Source organism: Artemia sp. Qi Xiang Cuo, chromosome 11, assembly GCF_049724085.1.
Source record: "Artemia sp. Qi Xiang Cuo chromosome 11, ASM4972408v1, whole genome shotgun sequence".
NCBI classification, from domain to species: domain Eukaryota; kingdom Metazoa; phylum Arthropoda; class Branchiopoda; order Anostraca; family Artemiidae; genus Artemia; species Artemia sp. Qi Xiang Cuo.
In genome coordinates, this window is record NC_142804.1 from 43,869,331 (window position 1) to 43,882,345 (window position 13,015).

The following is a 13,015-nucleotide window of genomic DNA, read 5'->3' on the forward strand; positions in this document are numbered from 1 at the left end:
TTAAATTTTTGATTTGTCTCAGTCTTTCATCGAGGTTTTTACACGAGTGTTGAACCTTCTTTGAAAGATTCCACGGAAAAACTTTATAGAAAATTTCCCGGGAAAGATCCTTCAAGATCAGAGTGCAAGGTTGGATGGAGCTACTCTTCAAATACTCTGTTCTTGGCATGCCAACCTGAAAATAAATGTACCGAGCTGTGTTCCTTCACGTCTGTCTTGTCGATTAAACAATGAAGGCATAATTATAGAAAGCTCCGAAGAATGAGGTGAATCTTTTTAATTTTAAAAACACCCATCGACACTACCTCAACCCTCTTGCTTACAGACTGGAAAGAGACGTGGAGAACGGCTGAACTTACCTTATTAGCCCTATTCCAGATTTTATAGAGTGATGCCGACAACGTTTTTGGAGGACCACCATACAACGGGCATTTATAATCAGCTATGAGTCTGATGCAATACTTGTAGTGAGATGATTGAGCTGATCATTAAAAGGATTATATAGCGAATACAGGTCCCCAGGTTTCTTGCGCAGGAGGTTCTCTCTTGACTGGGGTGTGTTTACCTAGAAATATTTGTGGACAAGTGGATTTCGATGAGACAATTCCTGATGACTTTCTTTATAGCTTCGTTCATGAAGATGAAGTTAAGTTTGTGTGTACGCCGGGTATGTTCGATAAGGATATCTCTAGCTCTTTTGGTTATAATTCATTGAAACTGATCATACAGCCATTGCACCACTTATCAATTTCCAAAAGATCTGTCTGGAGAGGCAGGGAGGCTTAGATTGGGTTTTCATGTTTGGAAATGACTACATTTGCCATGGTTTCACCGGTAAAGTGATGCAGATGGTTCTCAAGGTTGTCTCTTATGTTATTTATAAAGAGAATGAAAGGTGAAAAACACTACTTTTGGGTAATCTGCCTTTATTGGATATTAATTCAAAAAAACTTTCCACAAAATAAGTTTTTCAAAAAAAGTAAAGAACTCCATTAAACCAAAAATGAACAAAAATAGAATCAAATTATGTACCAAGCATACAACAAACACAAATCAGTATCAATAAATAAATATAACCCGAAACAAACAGAAATTAAAATAAGTCAAACTTAAAACAAGCAGAAATTAATATGAGTAAGGTTCTAAACCCCATGTGTTCTAAAAGCTAGAATATAATTTGTATTTTACTGAAAAAATTCAAATGAATTGAGGGAAAAAAATCTGTATGGTCAGTTTAATGAGCAAAATAGAATAAAATAATCTACCAAGCATACAACTACCACAAATCAGTATCAATAAAAAAATGAAACCCCAAAAAAATAGAAATTAAAATATATCAAACCCAAAACGAGCAAAAATTAATCTGAGTAGGGTTCTAAACCCTATGCTTTCTAAAAGCTAGAATATAATTTTGTACTTTATTCAAATTTTTTTTAATGTTTTCAATTTTATAACCTTAAGAAATCAAAAATTAATTAGGATTTTATGGAATAAATATCAGCATATGTACATTAAACTGTCAATGCATATTTTTTTCTGTAAATTCATTTGAATTTTTTTCGGTTCTTTACTGAAAATGTTTGACGCTAAGAGTTCAAAATCTTATTCTATGGCAAAAAAAATGTATTGTTTTTCCTTTTAATTCTTATGTAGCAATTCTTTAAAAAATTCTTTTTAATGTTTTCACTTTTATAACTTTAAGAAATCAAAAATTAATTAAGATTTTAAGGAATAGATATCAGCATATGTATATTAAACTGACAATGCAGACTTTTTTCAGTAAATTCAATTGAATTTTTTTTAGTAAAGTAAAAATTATATTCTGGCTTTTAGAAAGCATAATGTTTAGAACCCTATTCAGATTAAGTTTTGGTTACATCATGTGTCGGTTAAGCCTGGGCATGAATTAAAAAAAAAAAAAATCAAAACTAAATAAAAAAATAACTATTTTCAACTATGACTAGGGGAGGGGGTAATTTTCCTCAGGGAGTATACTTAATGGGGTCTGACAATTTTCCAAGAGAAAACACCTAAACCAATAGATGATAGCCTAAGCAATTAAAGTATTTATGAAGGATAGATTGTTTTTGGACTCATCAAATTGTTAATGTTTAAGCTGTTAAAGACGAAAAAAGCGCTGAATCTAATGAACTAGCTTAGCGTATTTCTTGCACCGTAGTAATTTAGACGAAAATGTAGCATTTCCCTGGAAAATTTTGAAGAAAGATTCTTTGAATGTGGAATAAAAACACAATTGAAAAATTAAAATAAAAAAGAAAAAAATCAATACCGTTTTTGACACATTTTGTTGACTAGTTATAAATAAATACATTAGTGGGCGTGTAATAATAATTTAAGCTCGAAAGATAACCAACTTACAATAATAATTCTTCTCATGTTAAAAATTACCTTATTAGCAGTCATGTTAAATCTACTGGGAACTACAAAGTTGAATCGGAGCTCTCAAGAAGGGATATAGCTCAAACATTTTATTGGGGGGAGGGGGGGGCAAGAGGGATCTCAATCTGAAAAGTCAAGAGCATGGTCTATAGAATCATTTTTTATCCAAATCATTGCCTGCCTGAAACAACGCCACTGCTTTGAAGGGTATTTTTAGAAATAAAATTAATTATGAATACATTTTTCAGTAAATTCATTTGAATTTTTTCAGTTCTTTACTGAAAACGTTTGACACTAAGAGCTCAAAATCCTATTCTATGGCCAAAAAAAATTATTCTTTATCTTTTAAATTTTTATATAGCAATTCTTTAAAAAAAAATGTTTTTTAGTGTTTTCACTTTTATAACTTTAAGAAATCAAAAATTAGCTAAGATTTTAAGGAATAAATATCAGCATATGTATATTAAACTGACAATGCAGATTTTTTTTCAGTAAATTCATTTGAATTCTTTCAATAAAGTACAAATTATATTCCGGCTTTTAGAAAGCATAGGGTTTAGAACCCTATTCAGATTAAGTCTTGGTTACTTCATGTCTTGGTTAAGCCTTGGCATGAATTGAAAAAAAAAATCGAAATTAAATTAAAAAAAAAATTCAACTATGAATGGGGGAGGGGGTAATATTCCTCAGGGAGTATTCTTAATGGAGTTGGAGAATTTTCCAAGAGAAAACACCTAAACCTATAGATAATAGCCTAAGCAATTAAAGTATTTCTGAAGGATAGATTGTCTTTGGACTCATCAAATTATTAATGTCTAAACTTTTATAGACGAAAAACGCGACGAATCTAATGAGCTAGCTTTGCTTATTTTTTTGCACCGTAGTAATTTTGACGAAAATGTAGCATTTTCCTGGAAAATTTTGAATCAAAATTCTGTGAATGCGGATTAAAAACACAATCTAAAAATTAAAATGTAAAATAAAAAAATTAAAACCGTTTTTGACACATTTCCTTGACTAATTATAAATATATACATAGGTGGGCGTCTAGTAATAATTTAAGCTCGAAAGATTACCTTATTAGCAGTCATGTTAAAATTACTGGGTTTCAAAATTTCTATTAGATGTATTTTCTATAGATATGAAGATATTTATTCCTTAAAATCGTACCTAATTTTCGATTTCTTAAAGTTATAAAGGTGAAAACATTTAAAAAAATTTGTAGCAATAAAGTAATAATTATATTCTGGCTTTTAGAAAGCATAGGGTTTAGCATTAACCCCTGTTTGCATTCTGTTTTGTATTAACTTTCTGTCAAAGACTCAAAAGCCATTCTAATGCTTTCATCCTAGGACGTGCTGATATCTGATATCTAATATTAGCTGATATCTAAATAAGCCATGAATTTTTAATTAGTAAAAAAAAAATTAAATTTATAATCATAATTAACATATTTATTTCTGAATTTTTCTAGTACGGCCATATCTAATATCATGTTTATCTAATTTATGTTCGTTTTTATTCATTCTGGTAAAAAAGAAAAAAAAAGAAAAAAGAAAGTTTAAATGAAATAAATTGAAAATTAAAGTACATTAATTAAAATCGATATTTGAATTGGCCTAGAATTTTAAATTAGTTCCTTGATCCGAGTTTTTATTCCGAGTTTTGATCAAGAACTGTATATATTTGATCAGGAAAATAGAGAACTCCTTTACTGTTCGTCAGCTGAAAGTGGTTTTTCCGAAAATAACAATTTTTGTCGAAACTGAGTTACAAAAGCTATCTTGTGTAAAAAAAATATATCTTTCGAATGGTCTAATTGACATTGCTGTGAGACGTCTCTGACTGACTGTATTTTGCTGTTCTCCTTTGCTGAATAGCATGTTTTTGTATTTCTTTAAAAAGAAAAAAAAAGAAAATAAAATTTAAATGAAATAAATTGAAAATTAAAGAACATTAATTAAAATCGATATTTGAATTGGCCAAGAATTTTAAATTAGTTCCTTGATCCGAGTTTTTATTCCACCAACAAAAAGATCAGAAAAATGTTTGAAAGACAATTCTTTCACAACTAATGTAAAATTCATTTTATTCTGTTATAAAACTTGAATTATAAATCTATACCGAAATCTCTCCAGTCAACTTTCAGTTCACAGAAAGCTAACATATATTGATAGGCCAAACTGTCATACTCAAATGTAAGTATATCTATGTTTACTATTTATTACGATGCACATATGAAATTACTGATGAATATTGTCATGCTTTTCTCTAATTTATAGGTAAATAACACAGGGACGGATCTAGAATTTTTTTTTTGGGGGGGGCACAAAGTTAGCAAAGATTTCAATAAAAACTTATATGCCCTTGGGAATAACTTATAACCCTTGCTCAGAAGACTGTGGGGGGAGTGTCCTCCTCAAAGGTATAATTTCCTGAACTTTAACTGCGTGGAACAAAATGGCTATCTCAAAATTTTGGATGTGTTTGGGGAAATGGTGGGCAAAGAAGGGGTGTTAGTTGCCTTCCAATTTGTTTTGACTATTAAAAAGGGCACAAGCCATTTCAATTTCTAATCGAATGAGCCCTTTTTGAAGTTTCTACGACTACCCGTTCTATAAGAATTTTACATGCCCTCAGGGCATAACTTACAACCCTTGCCCCGAAGATTCTGAGGGGGGTGTCTTTCTAAAAGACCTAATTTACAGAATTTAAAGCTACGTTGAACAAAATGGCTATCTCAAAATTTTGATTGGATGTGTTTGGGGAAAAGGTGGGCGTGAGAGGGGGGTTAGTTACTGTCCAATCACTTTCAACTATTAAAAAGGGCACCAGCCCTTTGAATTTGTAATAGAATGAGCCTTTTTTGAAGTTTCTAGTACAACACCTTCTATAAAAAACCTTATATGCCCCCAGGGCACAACTTACAACCCTTGCCCCGAGGGTTGCGGGGGAGTGTCCTCCTCAAAAACATATTTTTTATCTGGAAATCAACTACGCTGAACAAAATGGCTATCTCAAAATTTTGATTTGATGTTTTTGGGGGGATGATGGGCGTGGAGGGGGGGGGTGGCTAAATAACACAGGGGCGGATCTAGAATTTTTTAGGGGGGGGGCACAAAATAGTTTGATCCGATAGAAAAAATTTTAGGGGGGGGGCAAAATAGGTTGATCCGATAAACTTGCGTTAGGTGCAAGTTTAATTAACCAAAACTTGAGGTAATTAAGTAAATTACACTACTTTAGACTACTCTAGGGGGCACGTGCCCCCTTGCCCTCCCCCCTGGATCCGCCACTGAAATAGCTTTTCTCCAGACTATTACTTACTCTACTCCCATCCGGCCGGGTTGGCCTATTCGAAGGCTCTCCTCTAACGGTATCATTTCAATATTTTCGGGATGGCTGCCTGTTTGCTGCAGTCCCTATTGTTCATTGGCTGTGTTGGTCCCAGAGGGCTTGATCGGCAGTGATTTGCTAATAGCAGCAGAGAATGTCTACCTAACCTAAAAAATGTTTTGAAAATTCTTATGACCCTTTGTGCGTCATTGTAGTTAAATAAATGCTTAGAAATACTAACTTGTATAAACATTAGCAGTATTTTTTAAACCGCATTTTAGTTCGATGAATTCTTAAAAATATGAATTTGTATAAGTGTTAATCCAATTAGCAGTATGAGTTTTAAGCCGAAACAATGAAAAAACTATTTGGTTTGAAATAAACAGCTTAAATTTCATTAAAAAAAAAATTATTATTGCAGTATTACGCAATTTTCGAAAGATTCGTGTAATCATTTATTTTCCTGCATAATAGGTAGCGCAATGTCGCTAGTAAGAAAAGACTTGAAAAGAAGCAACCTTTTTAAAGCATTAAAGTAACAGACTAGAGTATCAAATAACATAGATATAATCATTAATCATAATCAGAGCGTCAGTTATGATTATGATTATTTGATACTCTAGTGCACTAATGCATTAGTGCATTAATGCATTAGTGCATTAATGCACTAATGCAACTTTTGTCCAAAATCATATATACTGTAACGTTTAAATTTATTCTAGAAATAGAATTGTAACTTCATTTTTTTTTTTGCAATGTATTGTGCATAAATTACTAATTGAAACAGCCTAGTAATGCATCAACTGAAAAGACATGGTTATTTTAGAATTACCACGAAGAGCTCAACGAATCGATTTTTCAGCAATTATTAAATGACCGTTGGCCAGAAGAATTTGGCCAGAATAAAGACCTAATTTCCAAAACTTTCAACTACGTTGAATAAAGTGGCTATCTAAAAATTTTGACTGGATGTTTTTGGGGGAATGATTGGCGTGGCGGGGGGGGGGGGCTAGTTGCCTTCCAATTACTTTCGACTATTAAAAAGGGCACTAGCCCTCTTAATTTCCAATCGAATGAGCCCTTTTTGAAGTTTCTACGACAATGCTTTCTATAAAAACCTTATATGCCCAAAGGGCATAACTTACAACCTTAGCCCTGAGGGCTGTGGGGGAGTGTCCACCTCAAAAATATATTTTCTGTATGGAAATCAACTACGCTCAACAAAATGGCTATCTCAAAATTTTTAATGGATGTTTTTGGGGGAATGGTGGGAGTGGGGGGGGGGGGCTAGTTGCCACCCAAACACTTTCCACTATTAAAAAGGGCACTAGTCCGTTGAATTTCCAATCGAATGAGCCTGTTTTGAAGTTTTTTAAGACAACGCCTTCTATAAAAACCTTATATGCCCCCAGGGCATAACTTAAAACCCTTGCCCTGAGGGCTCTGGGGGAGTGTCCTCCTCAAAAACATATTTTCTATCTGGAAATCAACTACGCTCAACAAAATGGCTATCTCAAAACTTTCATTGGATTTGTTTGGAGAGATGATGGGCGTGGGGGGGGGGTGCTAGTTGCCCTCCAATCACTTTCGACTACTAAAAAGGGCACTAGCCCTTTGAATTTCCAATCCAATGAGTATTTTTTGAAGTTTCTACGACAACGCCTTCTATAAAAACTTTATATGCCCCAGGGCATAACTTAAAACTCTTGCCCTGAGGGTCTCAAAAACATATTTTCTATCTGAAAATCAGCTACACTGAACATAATGGCTATCTCAAAATTTTGATTGGATGTGTTTGGGAGAAGGATGGGCGTGGGGGGGGGGGTGGCTAGTTGCCCTCCAATCACTTTCGACTATCAAAAAGGCTACTGGCCCTTCGAATTTCCAATCGAATGAGCCTGTTTTGAAGTTTCTACGACAACGCCTTCTACAAAAATCTTATATGGCCCCAGGGAATAACTTAGAACCCTTGCCCTGAGGGTTGTGGGGGAGTGTCCTCCTCAAAAACATATCTTCTGTCTGGAAATCAACTACGCTGAAGAAAATGGCTATCTCGAAATTTTGATTGGATGTTTTTGGGGGAATGATGGGCGAGAGAGGGTGGCTAGTTGCCCTCAAATCACTTTCGACTATTAAAAAGCGCACTAGACCATTGAATTTCCAATCGAATGAGCCGTTTTTCAAGTTTCTACGACAAAGATTTCAATAAAAACTTATATGCCCCCAGGGCATAACTTATAACCCTTACTCTGAAGACTGTGGGGGAGTGTCCTGCTCAAAGGTACAATTTCCTGAACTTTAACTGCGTGGAACAAAATGGCTATCTCAAAATTTTGATTGGATGAGTTTGGGGAAATGGTGGGCAGGGAAGTGGTGTTAGTTGCCTTCCAATTTGTTTCGACTATTAAAAAGGGCACTAGCCAGTTCAGTTTCTATTCGAATGAGCCCTTTTCGAAGTTTCTACGAAAACGCGTTCTATAAAAAGTTTATATGCCCCCAGGGCATAACTTACAACCTTTGTCCTGAGTGCTGTGAAGGGGTTGTCATCTTCTAAGACCTAATTTACAGAACTTAAAACTACGTTGAACAGAATGGCTATCTCAAAATTTTTATTGGGTGTGTTTGGGGAAAAGGTGGGCGTGAGAGGGGAGTTATTTACCGTCCAATCACTTTCATTTATCACAAAGGGGACTAGCCCTTTGAATTTCCAATCGAATGAGCCCTTTTTGAAGTTTCAACGTCAACGTGTTCTATAGTAACATTATATACCCCCGGGGCATAACGTAATGCCCTTGCCCCGAGGGTTGTTGGGGATTATCCTCCTCAAAAACATATTTTTTATCTGGAAATCAACTACACTGAGCAAAATGGCCATCTCAAAATTTTGATTGGATGTTTTTGGGGGGATGATGGGAGTTGGGGGGGCTAGTTGCCCTCCAATCACTTTCGGCTATTAAAAAGGGCACTAGCCCTTTGAATTTCCAATCGAATGAGCATATTTTGAAGTTTCTACAACAACGCCTTCTATAAAAACCTTATATGCCCCAAGGGCATAACTTAAAGCCCTTGCCCCGAGGGTTGTGGGGGAGTGTCCTCCTCAAAAACATATTATCTATCTGGACATCAACTACGCTGAACAAAATGGTTATCTCAAAATTTTGATTGGATGTGTTTGGGGGAATGATGGACTTGGGGGGGGGGAGGGGCTAGTTGCCCTCTAATCACTTTCTACTATCAAAAAGGGTACTAGCCCTTCGAATTTCCAATCGAATGAGCCTGTTTTGAAGTTTCTACGACAACGCCTTCTATAAAAACCTTATATGCCCCCAGGGAATAACTTAAAACCCTTGCCCTGAGGGTTATGGGGGAGTGTCCTCCTCAAAAAATCAACTACGCTGAAGAAAATGGCTATCTTGAAATTTTGACTGGATCTTTTTGGGGGAATGATGGGCGAGAGAGGGGGGATAGTTGCCCTCGAATCACTTTCGACTATTAAAAAGGGCACTAGACCTTTGAATTTCCAATCGAATGAGCCATTTTTCAAGTTTCTATGGCAAAGATTTCAATAAAAACTTATATACCCCCAGGGCATAACTTATAACCCTTACTCTGAAGACTGTGGGGGAGTGTCCTGCTCAAAGGTACAATTTCCTGAACTTTAACTGCGTGGAACAAAATGGCTATCTCAAAATTTTGATTGGATGAGTTTGGGGAAATGGTGGGCAGGGAAGTGGTGTTAGTTGCCTTCCAATTTGTTTCAACTATTAAAAAGGGCACAAGCCATTTCAATTTCTAATCGAATGAGCCCTTTTTGAAGTTTCTACGACAACACGTTCTAAACAAACTTTATATGCCCCTAGGGCATAACTTACAACCCTTGTCCTGAGGTCTGTGAGGGGGTTGTCATCCTCAAAGTCCTAATTTACAGAACTTAAAACTACGTTGAACAAAATGGCCGTCTCCAAATTCGTATATTGTGTGTGTGGGAAAAAGGTGAGGTCGAGAGAGGGGTTGGCTGCCCAGACGTCGTTTCCGACTATTAAATAGAGCACTAGTCCTTTGAGCTCCTTCTCTAATGTGCCTTTCTTGAAGTTTATGCAATAATACCTTCTATAAAAACCGTATGTGTCCACAAGGCATAACTTACACCCCTTGCCCCGAGGGTTGTGGGAGATTATCCTCCTCAAAAACATATTTTCTATCTGGAAATCAACTACGCTGAGCAAAATGGCCATCTCAAAATTTTGATTTGATGTTTTTGGGGGGATGATGGGAGTGGGGGGGCTAGTTGCCCTCCAATCACTGTCGGCTATTATAAAGGGCAGTTGCCCTTTGAATTTCCAATCAAATGAGCCTTTTTTTAAGTTTCTACGACAACGCCTTCTATAAAAACCTTATATACCCCCAGGGCGTAACTTAAAACCCTTGCCCCGAGGGTTGTTGGGGAGTGTCCTCCTCAAAAACATATGTTCTATCTGGAAATCAACTACGCTGAACAAAATGGCCATCTTAAAATTTTGATTGGATGTGTTTGGGGGAATGATGGGCGTCGGGGGGGGAGGGGCTAGTTAACCTCTAATCACTTTCGCATACTAAAAAGGGCACTAGCCCTTTGAATTTCCAATCGAATGAGCCTTTTTTGAAGTTTCTACAACAACGCCTTCTATTAAAACCTTATATGCCCCCAGGGCATAACTTAAAACCCTTGCCCCAAGAGGTGTGGGGGAGTTTCCTCCTCAAAAAGATATTTTCTATCTGGAAATCAAATATGCTGAATAAAATGACTATTTCATTATTTTGAATGGATGTGTTTGGGGAAATAAATGGCGCGGGGGGTGGCTAGTTGCCCTCCAATCGCGTTAGACCATTAAAAAGGGTATTAGCCCTTTAAATTTTCAATCTAATGAGCCTATTTTGAAGTTTATACGACAACGCCTTCTATAAAAACCTTATATGCGTTCTTTACTTAGGCAGCGTTAGCGCGCTGCCTATGATTCGTGGGAAGTGAACCCCGTCAAGAACAAATCTCCGTGAATGGTAAGAAAGAAAGCTATCAATCGTCTTTAAAAGACTTTTCTGACCCCATGCATGTAGAGTTTCTTTATTTTGCTATTTTGCCATGATACTATGCCCTGTTGAAAGCTTTAGCGATGTCGAATAAAAATAATCTGATGACATATCCTTTTGCTAGATTCTCAACCTACTTGGGTATTGGGCCATCAAGCAATCAAGCGTTGAAATCTTCCGGTGAAATCCATATTGGCAGCCACCCTAGAGGTCATTTGACTCCAAGTACTGATAAAGCAATTGATTGGAAACACTTTGGTAAAAATTCTTTTATGTAGGAGAAGAGCCTAATAGGCCTATAAGAGATCGCGCTCATTAAAATGTCACCTGACTTAAGTATAGAAATGACACTGAAGATTTTCACATGGGTTGAAAGGTTCCAGAGGAAAAACACAGCCGGTCAAGCGATAGTAAAGATCCAGTTTTTTTGGCACTGGAGGACTTCAAAACAACATTAAGTACATTGTCATTAAGGTCATATCAATACTCTGTAGATTGCGAAGGACTTTAGGATTGCAATAGTTTGTATGATCAAGAATTGTATATATTTGATCAGGAAAATAGAGAACTCCTTTACTGTTCGTCAGCTGAAAATGGTTTTTCCGAAAATAATATTTTTTGTCAAAACTGATTTACAAAACATATCTTGTGTAAAAAAAAAGATATCTTTCGAATGGTCTAATTGACATTGCTGTGAGACGTCTCTGACTGACTGTATTTTGCTGTTCTCCTTTGCTGAATAGCTTATTTTTGTATTTCTTTAAAACGGTTTTTACCGAATCACATACAGCATGGTCCGTTTTGCCGAAAGTTGCTGACCTGCTGAACAAAAGTTGATTACATGATAAGAAAGTTGGTTTCAATGTCAAATTCATGTGTGCCTCAAACTCGTAATCAAATAATGAGCTGTAATATGCATGACATCCTTAAGAAGCGTTCACTCGTCAAGAGTAGAGCCATCAACTACTCTGAGCGGGGCCACTCCACAATCCAGGAGATCGATTTTAGATTAGTGCCATTTTCAAAGGTGATGTTACTACAGTTTAAGCAAGGACTATGCAAAAGGGTGTTCTATAAAACTTTGTTTGCGGATACTACTCCTTCTGTAGCACTGATTGTACCAGAAGCCAGCCTAAGGAGGCCATTGCCAAATTTTCCAGCAGTGAATTTTGTGGAAAGGCTGCTGCCTCCGGTCCTTCTAGCAGAGTAGTTGATTTGCAAACAGTAAAAATAAAATATGTAGAATCACTTAAACGTTTCATGCCAACAGTAGATGTGGCATATATGAAAAGTCTTATTAGAAGTTGTAACACAACAGAGGTACCTAGTACTTCAGCTGAAATCACAGATTGTTCCGAAGTAGCCCCTGCCTCCGAAGTTTAAAACTTGAAATTCCATGGAGCTTATTGCCCAGTAAGACCTCCCACTGATCGTTTGTTACATTTTATTCTAAGACTCCAAGCTAATTGTCGAAATTAAAACTTTTCTATGAGCTGAAATACGTTTTGCCGAAAGTCACATTTCTAATTAATGCTGAGCAAATTCTGTTTTGCCATATCTTACCTATGTACCGGAATTTTCAGGCAATTTTACTGAAACTAATATTCATTCCATTTTATCTCAGGGACAACTCGCGGTAGGCCAATGAAAATAAGTGTCAGCGATTTTTCTTCTTAATTTTGAAACAAAATTAATGCTCTGGCTGTAGTTGATTCTGAGATATAAATGTCAGAGTTCTCAAACTCGTTTTTCTCGTTTTTTTTGGAAAACAGATTTGGCAAAACCGCTTTGAAGCGACGTGCTGTCGTCCGGTTTTTGAGATTTGGACAAGCACCTTGGTAAGAGCTTTGTTCTTTGCCTTTAGTAATGAACGACATCCCCGTCCGTTAATATTTAGGGAAGGAATCAAAGTTCTTTTAGCTGACGGCAAAGCCTCCTTGACAACTCTCCACCAGCTCTTAGTAGAGGTATTTTATAGCTTGGTGGCAAATTTCTGGTGGGATATAAGTTGCAATACAGTCAACTAAGGCTTGTTGTTACTTTCCTGCAGCTTTCTTGGGTCCTTCAAAAATCAAATATCTCCATTGATGAAAAGCAAGTTCGTTTTCCAAACAATCCCAATCTCCTCTTTAGTATTGCCAGATTTGTCACTAACCAAGTTGGGTCTTTCAAAAGGGAAATATCTCTGTTAATGAAAAGCAAGTTCGTTTCC